Here is a 12290-nt window from a genome sequence, read left to right as displayed (position 1 = left end):
GCAGGCTCAGCCATTTCTTCAGCTTCCAGCAGGCACCTCTTCCCAAGCAAACAGATGGGGAGCAGGACCAAGTGTGTCTGCCCAACCGCGACGTCCCAAAGCGAGGGACTTTCCAAGGCTCCCACCCCGCTTTCTGGCTCTGATTTTCCTGGGAATGCCGCCGACGTCTTCAAGGGTGCAGGAAGGTGACTGATCCAGGAGACGCAGAGGAAATGAAAGCACAGGCACCTGCGAGGATTGTCTAACATCCACACGGTCCCCTTTCTTTATTTAGACACTTTCAGATTCCATCCTCGTCACCCTTACATCTCTGCTCCCGAGTGGGTCTAAGTGCTGCCTCCCTTCCCCCACCTCCCCGGCCCACCCCCTGCCACCTGCTTCTTTAGTCATTTCAGGAGACTCACTTTTTCCTGGGCACGTGACCTCTGCCTGATTCCCTGCCTCCACGTGGGTGACCGTTGCTGCAGGCCTGGGCCCCTTCCGGACCCTAGGCCCCATCAGAGCCCAGCTTCCTTCCTCTTCGTTAGCCCTGGTTCCGTGCCTGCTTGTGACACCCACTGCTCCCAGGGGCTCCCTGTCCCCTCTGGACTGCAGGCACTCCCCAGAGGTACAGCCAGGGGCTTGCCAACCTCCTCATGCTGCCCCCGCCCCCCACTCTGCACTGCACGCTTCTCCACCCAGGACCCCACCTGAAACTCAGCAGCCCTACCCCCCTGCCCCCACACCAAAGGTGGCTGTAGCTGACTTCTCCGCTTCCTCCCACACTCTACCACCCAGACACTAAAGGCCAGCCTCCTCTGGGGTGTATAGTACCCTGCTGTGCCTCCTTTCACCCACTGGGTATGGTTCCAGGTTTTTTCCCTGTGTCCTCATTGGGAGTGGCTTCAGGGTTCCCCTTTGTGATCATCAGACTTCCGGTTCTCATAGATCCCCCAGGACCTCTGTTGTCCCTTTACTTCACTACCCACCCCGTGTCCAAAGCTACACCCTGCACCTTTCCCCACCCAGAACGATGCCACCCGTACAACTTGGATTTCAGCTCCTGGTCCTGTGAGCAGCTTCCAGTCCCTCCAGCCTTTTCTCCCTCACTCCCCGCTCAATGCCGTCACTGCCAGCGCCCACCCCATCAGGCCCTCCCTGGTCACACATCCCAACCCCACTCAGCCTGGACTCCAGGTCAGTCATGTGAGCTAACTTTTCAGTAGCCTCTTTAAGGGGCCCTCCCACCCCACAGACTCACCCTCAAATCCCCCAGGGCATTGGGGCAATTCCATATGCAAGTGAGTCAGAGAACTGGAGGGAAACCCAACTGTGAAACCCCAGCAACGCAATCCCAAGGTTACTGGCTCCCTCTGCGGCTCTTCCACACATTGGCCCTCCTCTCAAGTCCCCATCAAACCTCCACTCCTCTCCTTCTCCCCAGGCAAGACGGCATCCATCCATCCGTCCGTCCCCATCCATCCGTCCGTCCGCTCAGCTCAGCCTCGCAGCTGGTGGCCTTGACTCCCGCCTCCCCCTCCACTCGTCTTCATTCACTCCTGTCAGAAGTAGGTGTCCTTCTCCTGGTCAAGGCCACCACCTCCGGCTGTGTGTGCTCTTGAGTCTGATTCCTACTATCTCCTCCTTGGCCTTGCTCCATCCCCCCGCCTCTCCCTCTGGGATATGGGCTTTGCCAAGAATAGGCTGGTGAGACTGGTGGGATGGGTTGAATTGTGTCCCCCAAAGCTATGTCCTGACACTCAGTACTTCAGAGTGTGACCTTATTTGGAAATAGGGTCTCCACCGAAAAAAAAACAAGTTAAAATGAGGTTGGGGACCCTGGCCGGGTAGCTCAGTTGGTTAATGCATCGTCCCAACATGCCAGAGCCCCCCTCAGAGCCACTCATCCAATGAAGGCATAACTAAGTGGAACAACAAAGCTCTCTCTCTCGCTCGCTCTCTCAAAAAATAAAATGAGGTTAGGTGGGCCCTAATCCAATATAAGTATCCGTATAAAACGGGAAAATGTGGACAGAGGGGCGATGGCCTGAAGACACACAGGGAGCAGATGAGCAGATGGTCCTGCGCGTTCCTAGCCAAGGCTGAGGAGCGTTAGCAGACCCCAGGAGCTGACGAGTTGGCCTAGAGTGTCCCAGAGGATCCTCGCCACAGCTGTCAGAGAGCGGGCCCTGCCCACTCCCGGATTCAGGACTTGCAGCGTCCAGAACCGAGACAGTGCCTTTCTGTTGCCTTAAGTTGGGGGGCTTCGTCACAGCAGCCCCAGGAAACTCTGCAGCTGGGGACACGGACCCTGAGAGGGGCTCCGACACCTCTTCCTGGGAATACGGAGTCCTTCCTGGCAGTCACCGGTTTAAAACTGTCGCTCAGAAGTGACTCCAGAGGTCTGTGATGTGTGCCAATTTGTAAAGCCGAGGTACCCCGAGGGTGTATCCTAAATACATTCGCATCCCAGCTCCCGGCTCTGAGCCGGCCCCCCGCAGGCTTCCAGCGCTGTGGACTGAGCCGGGCGGCTGGTCACCAGGGTAGGGAAGTCCAGGGAGGGCCGGGATTTCCAGGAGTGTCCCCGAGCCTGGCACGGCTTTTGTGCCCGTGCACACAGGCCAGCCCCTGGGACACACTGGCTCTCACGCATGGTCAGGACAACCTGGGGAGCTTCGAGATGCTCGGTGGAACCTGCTGACAGTTTCCCAAGGGTGACTCAGCGCCGCACCGAGAAGCAGGCTGGGAACGAAGAGCCTGTGCTTTCCTGTCTTTCCAGGAAGCCCTTGGAACAGAGTCCCAAGTGCTCCCTCCAGCCAGCCCGGATCCTGCTTCCCGCTGCTCGAGGACCAGTGCCATCAGATAACATCCAAGTGGCTGTGAGCACCACGCTCCCCTTCGGAGCCTGGAGCCTGCAGTGCCCTCTCCTCCGCTGCCCAGGCCTTTCAAGTGGTCTGAATAGTGCATTCCACTTTCATCTGCCTCCTCTGTCCTGGGAATAATCTTCATAGTCTGCGGTTCCGCTCCTAGCAGGAGCTCAACAAATGTTTAAGAGGATGAATTTTTAAAGCAATTTGAGTCGTCATGTCAAGGCTGGAGCAAAATGGCACAAAGAAACCTCACTCGGCGGAGGTTTGTCAGCCACCTGTTCCTATCAGGCTCCTGCCAGCACCCCTGCCAGCGACCCTCTCAAACCAGGACCCACAGGTTTGCCGAATACACCCCCTCTCCTCCCAGCTCACTCACAGCCCAGGCTCCCAGACCAGGAGGAGCCGGTGTTCAGGTGGAATTAGAATGATTGTGCTTTCAAGTGAAATGGAAGCCAGAGGTTCCTCGGAGTGTCTGATTGATGCATGGAAGGGTCCTCAGGGGGAGCTAAGTACCCAGAGTGGGCAGGTTAGGAGCCTGGAGGACCCAGGAACACGATGCCCACAGGTCCAAGCCCCAGGCACAGTCCTGGCTCACAGTTCCAGCAGCCTGTTTGAACAAGCCAGCTGAGTGAGACTCTTCATGGGTCTAGCAAAAAAGTACGTTTCTTCCCCAGCCAGCGTGGCTCAGTGGTTGAAACAGGAGGTCACGGTTCGATTCCCGGTCAGGGCACATGCCCGGGTTGCAGGCTTGGTCCCCAGTGGGAGGCATGCAGAAGGCAGCTGATCAATGATTCTCTCTCATCATTGATGTTTCTCTCTCTCTCTCTTTCTCCCCCTTCATCTCTGAAATCAATAAAAATATATTTTTTAAAATACGTTTCTTTAGGCAGCGCAATTGTCCATTGTTTCAGCGGCTCTGTAGGACGTGCTCGCGCCTGGAAAAGCTTTACTGCATTTGCATGGGAGTTTGCATGGGATCAGGGCGCCATCGATTGGTGGAATGAGTAGGTGCTGAGCTAAGGAATGCCACAGATCTGCAAGCATTTACGGAGCCCTTTCCTATGTGCACGAGGTGGGAAGCTAAGGCAAAGGACCCAGTCACTGGGGAAAGAGAGCCTGCCTGTGTTGGGGAGCCAAGAGTCCCACAGAACAGCCTGGCCAGCATAGGAAAGAGGGCCCAGGGCACAGGCCTCGGGCCAGGCTGGGCTCCAATCCCGCTCGGCCACATCCATGCTGCAGGCCCTGGACTGAAGACGTTACTCAACTTCTTTCTGTCTCAACTTCCTTCCATGTGCCAGTCACAGCCGCTTCTGAGGGTTGGATGGAGTGTGTGTGCAGCACTTAGAACAGTTGCTGGCACGATGTCAGTGTTCACTGGATTGACTGCACTATTAAGTGAGATACTACGTGTAAAGTGCTAAGCAGTGCCTGGCACTTACCAAGCACTCAGTAATGTTAATTATTATTATCATGTCTATTTTTAAGTTATAAGCAGTAGCATGGCTCAGTTGGCTGAGTGTTGTCCTGCACACGAAAGGGTTGCCAGTTCGAGTCCCGGTCAGGGCACATACCTGTATTTCAGGTTCGATCCCCAGTTGGGGCACATACGGAAGACGACCGATCGATGTTTCTCTCTTACGTATCTCTCTCCCTTCCTCTCTCAAAGCATGTCCTAGGGTAAGGATTTAAAAAAAGTTTAGCAGCGTAATACAATGATCAACATTATTGTCTCATATAGTTTGTGTGGATCAGGGATTTGGCAGCAACGTATAGCTGCATGGCTCTAGTCAGGACACGTGCGTGGGCTGCGGGAGCGTCTTCACAGTGCCGTGGCGGGCTTCTCCGAGGAGTAACCCGGAAAGCAAGGTGGACGCTGCGTGGCTTTCATTGTGAAACTCTGTGCCACAAGAACCTGTCGGGTACATGGGTCGGCCCTGTTCGTTTTGGGATGAGTTATGCAAGGGTGTGGGTCCGGTAGGGACTCACCCGGGGCCGTCCTGGAGGCTGGCTGCCACAGTCCTAAACTGTGTGGCTGAGACTCTGACCTCACAGGGTTTCAGTGAGGAAAACTGAAGGCTAGAGGACTCGGGAATATTTGGTATTATTTTGATTTTTAAGCTAAATCTTAAAGGATATCTTTTACCATTTCTTTTTCTCATATGCCTTGCTTCCGTAGTACTTGGAAAGAGAGGAGGGTAGGACTTTTCTAATCATAAGGGGGGTAGGGAAGCAGGGGGAATATGAGGAAGAGTTTAAAAGCAGTGAGCAGGACCTATTTGAGGATTAGCAAAGGGGGAACTGACATTGGGAGGGGAAAAAAAGTCTAGACATAGAGACAGCCTAGCCTGGGCCTGTTCAAGGACAGCCCCCAAAGCCAAGGAAAGGCACTTGAACTAGCTGAACCAGAAGGTAAACGTTAAAGGCATAAGGCTTTGGCCGCCCATGTTCTCAAAGGCCTGCTGGCTTCCTTGATGTGGGGATCTGAGGCTGCATAATGGGTTTCTGAAGGTGAAAAGTATTCCCTTCTAAGGGACACTCACTTCAACGCAAGCCTGCCCCGGCAGGGTCAAGGCAATACCAGGAAACGGACTTGAATAGCTTCCTTTTATCAGGATAGGAAGCTCCAGTTGATAAGAGAGTTGGAATCAAGTGTCCCAGTTGGAGGATGAGCCTCCCAGAGGAAACGTTGGCCTGGGAGATAGTCTGTGTTTACTCAGTGTGCCCACGACGTCTGCCGTTTATACAAACTACATCCTCGGCGCAGCTGAAGATAGGCCCGCCTGACCCAGGAAGGCCAGTGTCTGACGTCTCACCAGGCCTGGGAGGAAGTGCCTGCCCGGACCCGCCCAGCCAGGGGGCTCGCAGCTGCGTGAACACGCTGGGGGCAGGGGCCACGCTGCACACCGCTGTGCTGGGCAGGGCCATTCCAGTTGCTAAGTATCTCTTCACGTCCTCCATGGAACCATCTGTTTGACTCTTCCAGTTACTTCGGGTCAGCAACAGGAGTACCTCATGACCCTCCTAAGACCTGGCTTGGGTCCACTCATCAAGACATTACCAAAGCCCAACATTTGTAGATCCGTGTGGGGTCCCCACGTACTCCCACTATGATGCTCAATGATTTGCAGCCCTGGCATGCACTGTGCTGCTGAGAGGGGTGGCATGAGTCAGGTATTCCTGGATTTGCATCGGCATCTTCCCTTGAGTATGACCTTGGCAAGTGCACTTGACTGCTCAGAGCTTCAGTTTTCCCATCTGGTAAATGGGAAGAAGGCTCACCCACGAGAAGCCCTTGGACAGTGCCTAGCATTTAGGAAGAGCTCATAGACAACGACCACCACCACGGTCTCATTATTATTCCATGCCTCCTTGTCTTCATCTGGATGTTGTTTCCAGCCCAGAATGCCCTCCCCCCACCCCCCTCTTCCCCTTCTCTTCTTTCAAAGCTCAACTCCAATACCTCCCACCTGCTTTCCATGAGGCCCCCCCACTGAGCCGGGCTGGCGGACCTCTCTGACTCCCAAGGCCCTGGGCAGCTGTCCCTGCGGCCCTCCTGGCGCAGATCACTTAGCACATTGAGGACTGGCTGACCAGTTGGCCTTGCCCACTGTAAACTCCTGGTAAATTCATTCTTCTTTGTGCTCCCCAACGTGGAGCGTAGTGCCCGGCACAAACAGGCACTGCCCACATGCCCAGACCATGCAGTATTGGGCTTCACAGTCCACACTTCAGTCCCTCGCCGCGTGGCAGCAGCCCCAGCAGGCTCACTTTTGAGCTGGATCATCTGCTCGTGAAGACTGCAGATGACAGAGGTCCAGGAGGCAGGGGCGGGTGGGGTGGGGGTGGGGATGAGCTGCTTCCTTTCCCAGAGAGCCTCTCCCTTACAATACAGCAAAACCCTGAATTCACATCAGAAGTAATGCTTTTCCCCAGGGAAGACATTGGGGGCATGACAGCCAGGGAACAGAGGGGTTGCGGCCCAGACCTTTCTTCTGCCTGCTGAAAAGCCCTGCGTTCGGCCCCAGCCTAGAACCAGCACCTCCAGGAGTTCCCTCGAGCTAAGGAGGGACTTTCACAACCTCAGAGACTCTGGACAAAGTCCAGGATCACCGTGTGAGTCATGGGGTGGAGTGGATGATATAAATTATACATTTGCTTTTTTAAAATCCATAAAAAAACACACAACAGTCTCTGGGGCCTGGCTTCAGCCATGTGTCCTAGGCAAGTCACTTCCTGACCAGCAGAAGCGCCCTGGTTCCTCAAAGCTTTTGGTGTGAACCCAGCCTCCCGCCATCTCTGCCCCCTCCCTCTATAGAGCCTCTTGGTTTCCTTAGCATGATGGAGTCTGCCTCGTAGAGTCTCAGGCTGGTTCCTCTGGCCCTCACACTAGCCAGGAGCTGCCACTGCCCACCTGAATCACCACAGCCACCTCCAAGCGGTTCTTCTCAGCTGCTGTCTCTCTTCTCTCCATCCCCTCCTGGGCCCCAGTGCCAGGTGGATGGTCCTGAAACACTGCACCTGTCACCCATCACCTGCTTGAAAGTAGGCCAGTGCTACCCTGGCTGGTGTGGCTCAGTTGGTTGAGTGTTGTCCCCTGTACCGAAAGGCTATCTGTTCAATTCCCCATCAGGTGATTCCTGTTTAGGGACAGAATAAAGTCTCCACATCATCACTGGGAATCCAAACCCTTCCCAACCTGACTCCACCAGGCCTCTTCAACCTCACTGGTTGGTTCTAATCAAACCGGCTCCCACACTGTCCCCAGCACAGGCCAGAAGCATGCCCTCTCAGGCTGTTCCACCTGCCTGGATGCACTTCCTCATTCCTTTCCTTGTGACCAGAGCATTCCAGGCTTCTGTCCACTTCCCGTGGCTTGGCCCAGGAAAGAGCCGCTAGCTCCAAGCACTTGGCATGCGGCTAGTGACCCCGAGGAACTTGGTAATTTTGTATTTTATTTCATTTTAATTAAGTTAAATTTGATGACTCAGTACATTTAGAACAATTCGATTTTGTGATTCTACTTTTTCAACTGTATGTTTTACGAAATCTAAATACAGACCAGATATCTTCAGTGAAAACTTAGCATCCGAATTGAGATTCCTGCAAATGTAAAATGCACACCGAATTTTAACACTCGCTATAAAAGCAAGACTGTGCTATAGCTCTCAATCTTCATATTGATTACATGTTGAAATGACATTGGGTTTGGTAAACTATATCGTTAAAATCAATTTCACTTTTTTCTTTTTACTCTTCTAATGCAGCTACTGGAAAATTTAAAAGTACATATGTGATTCGCATTATATATTTTTTCTTTTAAATATCTTTATTGATTTTATTTTAGAGATAGAGGAAAGGAGAGGAAGAGAGAAAAACATCGATCGGTTGTCTCCCGTACTCTCTCTGACTGGGGACTGAACCTGCAAACCTGGGCATGTGCCCTGACCAGAAATTGAACCAGCGACCCTTTGGTGTAGAAAACGATGCTCAACCAACTGCGCCACACAGCCATGCTCCAGACTCTAGATTCCTGAAGCAGTTATCAGTATAGTTCATTTAAAACTGAGTATATGCAACTTTGCTTTTGTTAATCTTTATTTTTATATAACAAAATCATTAACTGCTCTTAATCACCAATGGTTAGCAGCAGATGCTATAATTATCTGACCTATTTTGGGCCAGGCACTTTGCTAGGCACTTTACATATTATCACACTTGATCTTCTCAGCAACCCAGGAGCTGACATGGGAGTTTCTGACATTACTTGACCCGGGAGCCAGCCTGCCAGTCTGACAAAATCTACATGGACCATGTCCCCGTGCCAGCGGGTGAACCTTTACCGCTTAACGGTGCACTCAACCAGCGGACACACCCTGGCGTATGGACTGAGGCAAAGGCTAGGTCTACACACCGTGACATGTGACACTACCTGGCCAGCTGGCCAGGACTGTGGTTCCTGGAAGCGGCAGGTCCAAGCTTGCTAATCAGCCGAGTGTTCCAAGAGAATGAAAACTCCTGCCACTGGCTTGGAAGCAGAAGATTTTAAGATACAGGAATCAATTTCTGAGATTCTGCAGACTTAAACTTCCCTGGATAAACAGGATCTAAGTTAAAGAGCTCTTACTGTTTCCGGCAAGAGGCAGCCCATTTATGGGCAGTACAACATAAAAAGTATCCCTCATCTTTAATAGCTGCGAGGGAACATAAAAGAGAGGGACTGAGCAGGATGTTTTGAATTTCTCGGAAAGAATCTCAGATTTACAGGCAAAGCCTTGCACTCAGTGTTATATAAATAGTCTGCCTGTATGCGGGCGACGCAGTAAGCGAGGTGCAAGTGTTCCCGTGCGTGCTGGTGTGTGGCTTTAAGACAGCACCGGCTTCTGGCTGTGGATCAATCAAGTGAGGTCACAGCTGGTCAACAGCAGCTCATGGATCTTTCTCGGAGGCTGAGAAAAATAACCAGTAATTAAAGTCATGTTTTCCATTAATAACAACAGAAAACCCTACCAACAATGCGATTCCACATGTCTAGTTTCATGCAAAACTTTCCACATGAGAGGCTTATTCTGGTAAGGGCACCATCAATATTCATTACAAAAAAACATACACACACGAGTGGCCTTTTCATATCTAGCTCACCTGAAGGGGAAGTCGGGGGCTTATGCACCATGCAAATACTGCCAGAAGCCTGGCTCCTCTTATTTCTACATCAACCACCTGGAACGCTTTACAAACCAGAAGCTGAGCTCAAAGCACGGAACATTTTACCAGAATCAGCCTGCGGGCTGGTAAACGTCCAGATGGCAGTCCGCCTAAAGGGGCTGGAAAAACAGACCAACCAACCAACAAAACCACCGGGCTCTTCGGTGCCCCATGGTTAAGGACAGGTCGCTCCCAGTCTCTATAATTGGAACTTCATACCCCTGGGCATTTGGGGCGCTAGGACAATTTGGACATCTCAGAAAGAGCACTGGATTCAGAGTCAAAAGAGGGAGCTTCTAGTCCTGGCTCTGCAACCGGCCAGGCGGAGTGAGGCTTTGAGGGTGTCACTCAAACTTCTGTTCCCCTCAGCCTCCTCCTGTGTGAATGGGAGGAAGGTTAACGCTGGGTTTTCCTAATCAGGCTACGGTGGGCAGAGAATGAGATAAAGTAGGTCAAAGAGCTTTGGGGCATTTAAAACATTACACAAATGCCAGGGATTTGTATTATGGGAGGGGTAGGGAATTCTCTTCCTTTTCTGAAGGTGGGGAAAGCCTGTGCTTGTTTTATCTGCAAGAAAGGATTAGAAGCCACCGATTTTACATAGATGATGAGACAGAACACAGTTGTGTACCAAGAACCTGCATATGTCATCATTAGAAAACTAGAGGCCCCATGCAAGGAATTCATGCAAGAGGAGGCCTTCCTTCCCTCCGGCTGCCGGCACCGGCTTCCCTCTGGCACCCGGGACCCGGGCTTCCCCCAAGAACGGAAGGCCGTCAGGAAGGACGTGGCGTCTAATTAGCATATTATGCTTTTATTATTATAGATTAACACAAGGTTTAACCACTAAGTAATGTCACTGATTTTTAAATAAACATATGTCAATGGGTGTGGTCAAATCCTGAGTAGTCAGTAGTCACCTTGGCAAGAGGAACACTTATTTAAATAATCTTTCCAATCATTCAGAAAAACATTTAACTCCTCTTTTGGAATTGTTCCGAGAGCCTCTGGCACATTTGTTGAATATGTCTTAGAGTGACAAAGATTTTGTCCTTTGTGGATAATAATGACTACGTAAATAGCACGAAGCATAAATGTTGGTAAATGAGCTAAGTAATGCCATTTTTTTTTTATTTACCCTGAAAAAAGTCTGTGACTGTAAGATAGGAAGCCTATCTTTCTTTTAGTTCCAACAGAGCAGTTACAAATAGATTTCAGGAATGGGCAGAATTGTTGCAAAGGGCTTGTTGTATCCTAAGGCAATGACATTAGAGGAGAAAAGCCATTTGGATGTATTTCTACATTTGTAGTCACACCTTCATTATTCATCTGGCTAAACTGGCTTCTAGAAAGGGCATTGCAACTAACCAACTGCTCAATCATTATATCACAGCTTCTTGGGGCTTCTGAATCCCTCATTTGCATTTGAATTAACTGCCTAGCAATACAAATGTTTCCAATGAATTAACATCTGGGGCTAGTGGAAATATACACCCAGCGGATTCAATTCTAATCAATAGATTCTCTACTCCCTTAAAAAGTTTAGATTTTTTTTTCAGTTATGAAAAGTATCTGAAAATTAAAGTATCACTAATATCATTAATCTGCTAGAGTAGATTTGCTTCTGATGCAAATAATTTAAATTGCTATTATTATTTTAAAACAAACACAATCGCCCTTTTATTCATGAAAATTGCACACCGTGGGCACTTCAGTGTTAAATGATGCCAATGACTTTCCTTTCGTGGAAATTATTATTTTACCTACCTCATTTTTTTTATTGTGATAAAATTCACACATCTAATTCATTATTTGGTCATTTTAAAGTGAACAGTTTGTGGTATTTAGTAGTACATTCACAGTGTTCTGCAACCAGCACCCCTATCTAGTTCCTAAACATTTTCATCACCCCAAAAGGAAACCCTGGACCCATGAAGCAGCCATTCCCCATTCTCCCCTCCTCGTAGTCCTTGGCAACTACTTATCTGCTGTTCCTATGGATTCGCCTATTCTGGCCATTTCATATAAACCACAATATGTGGCCTTTTATATAGCATCATGCTTCCAGGGATCATCCATGTTGTTGCATGTCAGTACTTCATTCCTTTTTATGGCTGAATAATTCCACAGCATGGATGTACTACATGTGTCTATCCATTCATCCATTGATGGATATATGGGTTGTTCTCACCTTATGGCTATTCTAAATAATGCTGCCATGAACATAGGCATACGATTTTTTTCTTTGAATGCCTGTTTTCCATTCTTTTGGCTATCTACCCAGAAGTGGAATTGCCGGGCCTTATGGCAGTGCTATGTTTAATTTTCTGAGAAAGCACCAAACCTCTAACTCGTTTTTACACTTACAATCTCAAGGTGGCTTAATTACCAGACAGAAGCAGTTCGACTCCTGCAGCCAAACCCAGGCTGGGCTCAAAGAGGTCTCTCTTTCAGAAACACTGAGCCAAGCCTGTTCCAACACAGGTTACAGGCAGGGCTGTGAACAGCTTTCTCTGCTGCTCTACAAGTCACAGCACGAACCGGCTGGGCAGGAATGCCTTCCTGCCTCCTAGGCATCCTTGCTCCCTCCATTATGTTGTGCACATGCTTTTCGAAAAGAAAAAAATAGTTAACTACCTAACTCCCAGGCTTCCCTCCTCCCATTTTTGTAGAATTCAGACGAGAATCTGGAGTGCACGGAGACTCGCTGCTTGGCAGCCAATGAGAGGCCCCTGTCCT

This window comes from Myotis myotis, unplaced genomic scaffold (genome assembly GCF_014108235.1).
Source record: "Myotis myotis isolate mMyoMyo1 unplaced genomic scaffold, mMyoMyo1.p scaffold_m19_p_17, whole genome shotgun sequence".
NCBI classification, from domain to species: domain Eukaryota; kingdom Metazoa; phylum Chordata; class Mammalia; order Chiroptera; family Vespertilionidae; genus Myotis; species Myotis myotis.
This window is presented reverse-complemented; position numbering follows the sequence as displayed.